The following is a 10,846-nucleotide window of genomic DNA, read 5'->3' on the forward strand; positions in this document are numbered from 1 at the left end:
CAGTGGTACTAAAACATAACTCAGTTCTGATTGCTTGTTTTTCCCTGAGCAACAGTAAAAAAATTTATTTCATTCTTGTTTTTTTTACGTTAAAAGCAATCGCTCTATACTTTGTCTCACTACTCGAATTTATTTGCAGATTTTTTCATTAGTTCAAAGTAAATATAAATTTGTTAACTTTTTTGGGACCTTTATTTCTCCCAATTTGATATGCACCAAGTACTAACTGCTTTATATTAATACTTAATAATTCTCCCGTTTTTAGATGCCGTCGCTGAATAGAAACAAGAAAGTGCAGTGTGGGGACAGTGGAAACATGTATTTTTGTGAAAATGCAGCTCGACACCGCAAAAATTGTTCTAAAGGAGTTATTTCTTGTACTTATGTAGGTATTTCACTTAGAATCAACAAGAAATGAACTATCACGTGGCCAAGAAACATGGTCCATCAACTTCCAAGTAATCAACGGTTTGCTCATCTTGCGAGAAGTAGTTTCCAAGTACCTAATTGCTCCAACAACATCGGAGAAAAGATCACGGAGCGAAATAACGGAAACCAAGTGATACGGTGGCAGACTTGAACAAAATTGTGGAGGAGCCAGGGGATGATGGAGAGAAACTGAAAGAGGAGTTGAGTGCTTGTCAACGTTTTCTGGTGGATACTGAAATCAAGAATGGGAGACATAAATTTTTAACTTTCAAATGTCAAAGTTAGATACCCCGATTATCAACGATAAGCTTGAAGCAGTATTCAGTAAGGTGGATTCCGCTGCAAAAATTGATATCGCTCTTGGATTTGATCTTCGTAATGTCAAAACGGGAGATTATCGGTATAACTACGCACACGAAAACAATACTTTGTTCGAGAAATCGCATTTATTGTGTACTAAAGCGGATTTGATTACAATTCAGGGAAAAGGTGAAAAGTTTGATATCGTGGAGCAATGTACTCAACAAATTCAGAACACAAAGTGGAGGTTCAAGTTGATCACAGATGTCACTAGTTTGGCTGCACTACTAAAAAACATCCGAGCCTTTACTAAAAAACCATTCAGTAAACTGTCTTTTATCGGACAAAGATAAACAACCATACAAAGACCATCTTTGCTTTTTCCGAAAAACAACAATTTATTTGCATAGCCATACTAACCTTGGTGCTCATACATCTCAGCTGTTTACAGAGGTTGTATCAAAATGTGGATCCGATCCGAAAAACCTTCGTGGAATGTCAATTGATCATCTACCTCTTGTTGAAGAAATCGTTCATTTACAATTTTGTCATTCAAGTAGGAGAATATGTTGGAAAATCAGCCAGGCAAAGTATTAAAAAATTTGAAAAAACCATGAAATTGTTAAGGTTCTTCAATCATAGTATTCATACGAATGATAATGATTCTGTCTTCAAGTGTTTCGGATGTCCTAGCTTTAAATGTTTCTTCAACAGATCAGACAACTTCAACAGATATCTTCTAACGTGTAAAGATAGAGTGCGAAATATTCATCCCAAAAACGCGTACACACTGTGGGTAATAAAATTCGAAACTGGATTTAACATTCCCTACACTGAAGATCAGAAACTATTTAGTAATGCAATAGTTCTCGACTTCGAGTCCATTTGTGTTCCCACAGAAGAATTGAAAGCAACGAAAACAACTAATTGAATTGAAAAATAAGTTCCTATTTCCATATCAATGTCTTCAAATCTGCAAGATGATCCAAGTTTCTTGTCTGAAAAAGAACTCTTAATAATTGCTTTTGTTTCCAGCATAAAACTTCTGGCTGAAAAACGCAAATTACAATTGAGAACCAAATTTCAAGAAATCGAAAATTTTTTCAACGACCGAATCAAAAAGTTCTTTGATAAACTTAATGCTCGATTATTCTAAATGAATTTACTGAAGATGAAGAAGAGGATGATACGTCTACGCAATTCTTAAGAATTCAAAAAAATCAGCTGATCGACTTGAAACAACATTTAGACCGCTATGTTAATACCTTACCGTTGTTCGGCTTCAATAGCGGCAGATGCGATCTGAATCTTCTCAAGTATTATTTGATCCCGTAACTTAAACGTGACAAAGAAATCGATCCAACAGTCCTTAAAAAAGCAAATGATTTTATTTCATTAGTATATGTTGGGGCTGATCAGGGGGCTGGTTGCTGACCCCCATGTATTAACATAGGCTATAGAGTATCCGGTCAGCAACCTATGTATTAAGATAGGGAATAGGTTTCCTTATGTATTAAGATAGGGATTAGTTTTCCTATGTATAAAGATGGTAAAGTTTGAGATGGTAAGTTTCAGAAAAAATTTTGGCGCCCGATCTTACCATGTTTTAAGATCCTCCACACCAATCCAATAGGATATAGATTTCTCAATGTATAAAGATATGTTTTTTAAACTGTTCTAAACCATTTGAAGTTATATTGAAAGTGTCTGAAACTATGCTGAAACCTAACTGAAGCTTAAAAGAAGAAATCAAATTGTTCAGAAAAAAAAACAAAATTGCTGTAAATTGTTATTTTACATTTTAAAAGTTAAATAACATATAACTCTTTGCATCGTAGAAAATTTCACAACAGAAAGTTAGAACAAGCAGCATTTCCACATTTTTTTTTCATCAAGTTAGTTAAATTTTTTGTGTGCAATCAATTAAAAAATGCATGTTCACGAGTAGATATTAAAATTCTTTACTTTTGATTTAGATTTGAGAGGATAACTCAAATTTGATGAAATTTTCAAAGCAATTCTCTGGAAAACTGGTTCCAAACCTGATCAAGCTAGATTTTGAGCTTTGAAAATCTTTAATGAAATGAAGGAAAACAGAAACTTGCTGGGGAGATCTTACAAATTTTGATATCGGGTAAGGGTTAAAAAGAGTCTTCGATATACTGTAATACGATTTTTTGATAAACTTCAGACTTTCGAGAATAAATAAGTTTTTTCCACTTGAGGTGTAATTCAGCCATAAGTTTAAAGCCTCAATACGCAATATGTGGATCGAAAGTAAACTCTTTGATTGAGTAAGTTCCTTTAAAGAGACCTTTACTTAGTCGAATAACTCCAGTTTGTACAAAAAAACGTCCAAAAAGTTTGAAAAATTGAAAGCCAACATCTATTTCATCGATATGAAAATCAATTGCAATTTTTTATTTTTTCTTGTAAAGTAAATCCACGAAATTCAAATGTTTTTAGTAGACATTTTTCAAATAATGATTAAGGCTGTTTAAAAAGTTAAGTACAGTTCACTTTGAGAAAATGCTGGAGTCTGATTGGTTAATATCGAGCAAACAGTGGTACTAAAACATAACTCAATTCTGATTGCTCGTTTTTCCCTGAGCAACAGTAAAAAAATTTATTTCATTCAGGTTTTTTTTACGTTAAAAGCAATCGTTCTATACTTTGTCTCACTACTTGAAATTATTTGCAGATTTTTTCAATAATTCAAAGTAAATATAAATTTGTTAACTTTTTTGGGACATTTTATATCTCCCAATTTGATATGCACTGCACCAAGTACTAACTGCTTTATATTAATACTTAATAATTCTCCCGTTTTTAGATGCCGTCGCTGAATAGAAACGAGAAAGTGCAGTGTGGGGACTGTGGAAATATGTATTTTCGTGAAATTGCAGCTCGACACCGCAAAAATTGTTCTAAAGGAGTTATTTCTTGTACTTATGTAGGTATTTCACTTAGAATCAACAAGAAATGAACTATCACGTGGCCAAGAAACATAATCCATCAACTTCCAAGTAATCAACGGTTTGCTCATCTTGCGAGAAGAAGTTTCCAAGTTACTAATTGCTCCAACAACATCGGAGAAAAGATCACGGAGCGAAATAACGGAAACCAAGTGATACGGTGGCAGACTTGAACAAAATTGTGGAGGAGCCAGGGGATGATGGAGAGAAACTGAAAGAGGAGTTGAGTGCTTGTCAACGTTTTCTGGTGGATACTGAGATGAAGAATGGGAGACATAGGGTATTTAACTTTCAAATTTCAAAGTTAGATACCCCGATTATCAACGAGAAGCTTGAAGAAGTATTCAGTAAGGTGGATTTCCATATCAATGTCTTCAAATCTGCAAGATGATCCAAGTTTCTTGTCTGAAAAAGAACTCTTAATAATTGCTTTTGTTTCCAGCTTAAAACTTCTGGCTGAAAAACGCAAATTACAATTGAGAACCAAATTTCAAGAAATCGAAAATTTTTTCAACGACCGAATCAAAAAGTTCTTTGATAAACTTAATGCTAGAACTCTAACTGAAAGACTAGAAGTCTTCGATTATGAAGATGAATTTACTGAAGATGAAGAAGAGGATGATACGTCTACGCAATTCTTAAGAATTCAAAAAAATCAGCTGATCGACTTGAAACAACATTTAGACCGCTATGTTAATACCTTACCGTTGTTCGGCTTCAATAGCGGCAGATGCGATCTGAATCTTCTCAAGTATTATTTGATCCCGTACCTTAAACGTGACAAAGAAATCGATCCAACAGTCTTTAAAAAAGCAAATGATTTTATTTCATTAGTATATGTTGGGGCTGATCAGGGGGGTGGTTGCTGACCCCCATGTATTAAAATAGGCTATAGAGTATCCGGTCAGCAACCTATGTATTAAGATAGGGAATAGGTTTCCTTATGTATTAAGATAGGGATTAGTTTTCCTATGTATAAAGATGGTAAAGTTTGAGATGGTAAGTTTCAGAAAAAATTTTGGCGCCCGATCTTACCATGTTTTAAGATCCTCCACGCCAATCCAATAGGATATAGATTTCTCAATGTATAAAGATATGTTTTTTAAACTGTTCTAAACCATTTGAAGTTATATTGAAAGTGTCTGAAATTATGCTGAAACCTAACTGAAGCTTAAAAGAAGAAATCAAATTGTTCAGAAAAAAAAACAAAATTACTGTAAATTGTTATTTTACATTTTAAAAGTTAAATAACATATAACTCTTTGGATCGTAGAAAATTTCACAACAGAAAGTTAGAACAAGCAGCATTTCCACATTTTTTTTCATCAAGTTAGTTAAATTTTTTGTGTGCAATCAATAAAAAAATGCATGTTTACGAGTAGATGTTAAAATTCTTTACTTTTGATTTAGATTTGAGAGGATAACTCAAATTTGATGAAATTTTCAAAGCAATTCTCTGGAAAACTGGTTCCAAACCTGATCAAGCTAGATTTTGAGCTTTGAAAATTTTTAATGAAATCAAGGAAAACAGAAATTTGCTGGGGAGATCTTACAAATTTTGATATCGGGTAAGGGTTAAAAAGAGTCTTCGATATACTGTAATACGATTTTTTGATAATCTTCAGACTTTCGAGAATAAATAAGTTTTTTCCACTTGAGGTGTAATTCAGCCATAAGTTTAAAGCCTCAATACGCAACATGTGGATCGAAAGTAAACTCTTTGATTGAGTAAGTTCCTTTAAAGAGACCTTTACTTAGTCGAATAACTCCAGTTTGTACAAAAAAACGTCCAAAAAGTTTGAAAAATTGAAAGCCAACATCTATTTCATCGATATGAAAATCAATTGCAATTTTTTATTTTTTCTTGTAAAGTAACTCGACGAAATTCAAATGTTCATAGTAGACATTTTTCAAATAATGATTAAGGTTGTTTAAAAAGTTAATGCTGGAGTCTGATTGGTTTATATCGAGCAAACAGTGATACTAAAACATAACTCAATTCTGATTGCTCGTTTTTCCCTGAGCAACAGTAAAAAAATTTATTTCATTCTGGTTTTTTTTACGTTAAAAGCAATCGTTCTATACTTTGTCTCACTACTTGAAATTATTTGCAGATTTTTTCAATAATTCAAAGTAAATATAAATTTGTTAACTTTTTTGGGACATTTTATATCTCCCAATTTGATATGCACTGCACCAAGTACTAACTGCTTTATATTAATACTTAATAATTCTCCCGTTTTTAGATGCCGTCGCTGAATAGAAACGAGAAAGTGCAGTGTGGGGACTGTGGAAATATGTATTTTCGTGAAATTGCAGCTCGACACCGCAAAAATTGTTCTAAAGGAGTTATTTCTTGTACTTATGTAGGTATTTCACTTAGAATCAACAAGAAATGAACTATCACGTGGCCAAGAAACATGATCCATCAACTTCCAAGTAATCAACGGTTTGCTCATCTTGCGAGAAGAAGTTTCCAAGTTACTAATTGCTCCAACAACATCGGAGAAAAGATCACGGAGCGAAATAACGGAAACCAAGTGATACGGTGGCAGACTTGAAAAAAATTGTGGAGGAGCCAGGGGATGATGGAGAGAAACTGAAAGAGGAGTTGAGTGCTTTACAACGTTTTCTGGTGGATACTGAGATGAAGAATGGGAGACATAAGATATTTAACTTTCAAATTTCAAAGTTAGATACCCCGATTATCAACGAGAAGCTTGAAGAAGTATTCAGTAAGGTGGATTTTGCTGCAAAAATTGATATCGCTCTTGGATTTGATCTTCGTAATGTCAAAACGGGAGATTATTGGTATAACTACGCACACGAAAACAATAACTTGTTCGAAAATCTGCAATTACTGAGTACGAAAGCGGATTTGATTACAGTCCAGGGAAAAGGTGATCACAGATGTCACTAGTTTGGCTGCACTACTAAAAAACATCCCAATGGGATGTTCGGACTCTGTATTTCCCGAGCCTTTACTAAAAAACCATTCAGTAAACTGTCTTTTATCGGACAAAGATAAACAATCATACAAAGACCACCTTTGCCTTTTCCGAAAAACAACAAGGTATTTGCAAAGCGATAAAAACCTCGGTGCTCATACATTTCAGCTGTCTACAAAGTTTGTATCAAAATGTGGATCCGATCCAAAACATTTTCGTGGAGTGTCAATTGATCATCTACCTCTTGTTGAAGAAATCGTTGAAGGCAACATATTCATTTACAATTTTGACATTCAAGTAGGAGAATATGTTGGAAAATCAGCCAGGCAAAGTATTGGAAAGTTTGAAAAAACCATGAAATTGTTAAGGTTCTTCAACCATAGTATTCATCCGAATGATAATGATTCTGTCTTCAAGTGTTTCGGATGTCCTAGCTATAACTGTTTCTTCAACAGATCAGACACCTTCAACAGACATCTCCTAACGGGTAAAGATAGAGTGCGACATGATCGTCCCAAAAACGCGTAATACTGCTGGTAATAAAATTCGAAACTCGATTCAACATTCCCTACACTGAAGATCAGAAACTATTTAGTAATGCAATAGTTCTTGACTTCGAGTCCATTTGTGTTCCCACAGAAGAATTGAAAGCAACGAAAACAACTAATTGGATTGAAAAACAAGTTCCCATTTCCATATCAATGTCTTAAAATCTGCAAGATGATCCAATTTTCTTGTCTGAAAAAGAACTCTTAATAATTCCTTTTGTTTCCAGCTCGGAACTTCTGGCTGAAAAACGCAAATTACAATTGAGAACCAATTTTCAAGAAATCGAAAGTTTTGTCAACGACCGAGTCAAAAAATTCTTTGATAAACTTAATGCTAGAACTCTAACTGAAAGACTAGAAGTCTTCGATTATGAAGAAGAATTTACTGAAGATGAAGAAGAGGATGATACGTCTACGCAATTCTTAAAAATTCAAAAAAACCAGCTGATTGACTTGAAACAGTATTTAGACCGCTATGTTAATACCTTACCGTTGTTCGGCTTCAATAGCGGCAGATGCGATCTGAATCTTATCAAGTCTTATTTGATCCCGTACCTTAAACGTGACAAAGAAACCGATCCAAAAGTCCTTAAAAAAGCAAGTGATTTCATTTCATTAGTATAGGTTGGGGCTGATCAGGGGGGTGGTTGCTGACCCCCATGTAATAATACAGGCTATAGAGTATCCGGTCAGCAACCTATGTATTAAGATAGGGAATAGGTTTTCCTATGTATTAAGATAGGGATTAGGTTTCCTATGTATAAAGATGGTAAGGTTTGAGATGGTAAGTTTCAGAAAAAATTTTGGCGCCCGATCTTACCATGTTTTAAGATCCTCCACACCAATCCAATAAGAAATAGCTTCCTCAATGTATAAATATATGTTTTTTAAACTGTTCTAAACCATTTGAAGTTATATTGAAAGTGTGTGAAACTATGCTGAAACCTAACTGAAGCTTCAAAAAGTAATCAATTTGTTCAGAAAAAAAAATTACTGTTAATTGTTATTTTACATTTCAAAAGTTAAATAACATATAAATCTTTGCATCGTAGAAAATTTTATAACAGAAAGTTAGAACAAGCAGCATTTTCACAATTTTTTTCATCAAGTTAGTTGAATTTTTTGTGTGTAATCAATGAAAAAATGCAGGTTTATGAGTAGATATTAAAGTTCTTTAATTTTGGTTTAGATTTGAGGATATAACTCAAAGTTGATGAAATTTTCATAGCAAATCTCTGGAAAGCTGATTCCAAACCTGATCATGCTGGATTTTGAGCTTTGAAAATCTCTAATGAAATCAAGGAAAACAGAACTTTGCTGGGGAGTTCTTATAAATTTTGATATCGGGTAACGGTTAAAAAGAGTCTTCGATATACTATAATACAATTTTTTGATCATCTTCAGACTTTCGAGAATAAACAATTTTTTTTTCCACGTGAGGTGTAATTCAGCCGTAAGTTTGAAGCTTCAATACGCAATATGTGGATCGAAAGTAAATTCTTTGATTGAGTAAGTTCCTTTAAAAAGACCTTTACCTAGTCGGGTAACTCTATTTTGCGGGTAATAAAATTCAAAACTGGATTCAACATTCCCCACACTGAAGATTACAAACTGTTTAGTAATGCAATAGTTCTTGACTTCGAGTCCATTTGTGTTCCCACAGAAGAATTGAAAGCAACGAAAACAACTAATTGGATTGAAAAACAAGTTCCCATTTCCATGTCAATGTCTTAAAATCTGCAAGATGATCCAATTTTCTTGTCGGAAAAAGAACTCTTAATAATTCCTTTTGTTTCCAGCTTGGAACTTCTGGCTGAAAAACGCAAATTACAATTGAGAACCAATTTTCAAGAAATCGAAATTTTTGTCAACGACCGAGTCAAAAAGTTCTTTGATAAACTTAATGCTAGAACTCTAGCTGAAAGACTAGAAGTCTTCGATTATGAAGATGAATGTGCTGAAGATGAAGAAGAGGATGATACGTCTACGCAATTCTTAAGAATTCAAAAAAATCAGCTGATCGACTTGAAACAGCATTTTGACCGCTATGTTAATACCTTACCGTTGTTCGGCTTCAATAGCGGCAGATGCAATGTGAGTCTTATCAAGTCTTATTTGATCCGGTACCTTAAACGTGAAAAAGAAATCGATCCAACAATCCTTAAAAAAGCAAGTGATTTCATTTCATTAGTAAATGTTGGGGCTGATCAGGGGGTGGTTGCTGACCCCCATGTATTAACATAGGCTATAGAGTATCCGGTCAGCAACCTATGTATTAAGATAGGGAATAGGTTTCCCTATGTATTAAGATAGGGATTAAGTTTCCTATGTATAAAGATGGTAAGTTTCAGAAAAAATTTTGGCGCCCGATCTTACCCTGTTTTAAGATCCTCCACACCAATCCGTATGGATATAGATTTCTCACTGTATAAAGATATGTTCTTTAAACTGTTCTAAACCATTTGAAGTTATATTGAAAGTGTCTGAAACTATGCTGAAACCTAACTGAAGCTTAAAAGAAGAAATCAAATTGTTCAGAAAAAAAACAAATTTACTGTAAATTGTTTTTTTTTTTACATTTTAAAAGTTAAATAACATATAAATCTTTGCATCCTAGAAAATTTCATAACAGAAAGTTAGAACAAGCAGCATTTTCACAATTTTTTTTATCAAGTTAGTTGAATTTTTTGTGTGTAATCAATGAAAAAATGCAGGTTTATGAGTAGATATTAAAATTCTTTAATTTTGGTTTAGATTTGAGAGGATAACTCAAAATTGATGAAACTTTCATAGCAAATCTCTGGAAAGCTGATTCCAAACCTGATCATGCTGGATTTTGAGCTTTGAAAATCTCTAATGAAATCAAGGAAAACAGAACTTTGCTGGGGAGTTCTTATTAATTTTGATATCGGGTAACGGTTAAAAAGAGTCTTCGATATACTATAATACAATTTTTTGATCATCTTCAGACTTTCGAGAATAAACAATTTTTTTTTCCACGTGAGGTGTAATTCAGCCGTAAGTTTGAAGCTTCAATACGCAATATGTGGATCGAAAGTAAATTCTTTGATTGAGTAAGTTCCTTTAAAAAGACCTTAACCTAGTCGGGTAACTCTATTTTGCGGGTAATAAAATTCAAAACTGGATTCAACATTCCCTACACCGAAGATCACAAACTACTTAGTAATGCAATAGTTCTTGACATCGAGTCCATTTGTGTTCCCACAGAAGAATTGAAAGCAACGGAAACAACTAATTGGATTGAAAAACAAGTTCCTATTTCCATATCAATGTCTTCAAATCTGCAAGATGATCCATTTTTCTTGTCTGAAAAAGAACTCTTAATAATTCCTTTTGTTTCCAGCTCGGAACTTCTGGCTGAAAAACGCAAATTTCAATTGAGAACCAATTTTCAAGAAATCGAAAATTTTGTCAACGACCGAGTCAAAAAGTTTTTTGATAAACATAATGCTAGAACTCTAACTGAAAGACTAGAAATCCTCGATTATGAAGATGAATGTGCTGAACATGAAGAAGAATATGATACGTCTACGCAATTCTTAAGAATTCAAAAAAATCAGCTGATCGACTTGAAACAGCATTTAGACCGCTATGTTAATACCCTACCGTTGTTCGGCTTCAATAG

The sequence above is a fragment of the Symsagittifera roscoffensis genome, chromosome 7 (assembly GCF_963678635.1).
Source record: "Symsagittifera roscoffensis chromosome 7, txSymRosc1.1, whole genome shotgun sequence".
NCBI classification, from domain to species: domain Eukaryota; kingdom Metazoa; phylum Xenacoelomorpha; order Acoela; family Convolutidae; genus Symsagittifera; species Symsagittifera roscoffensis.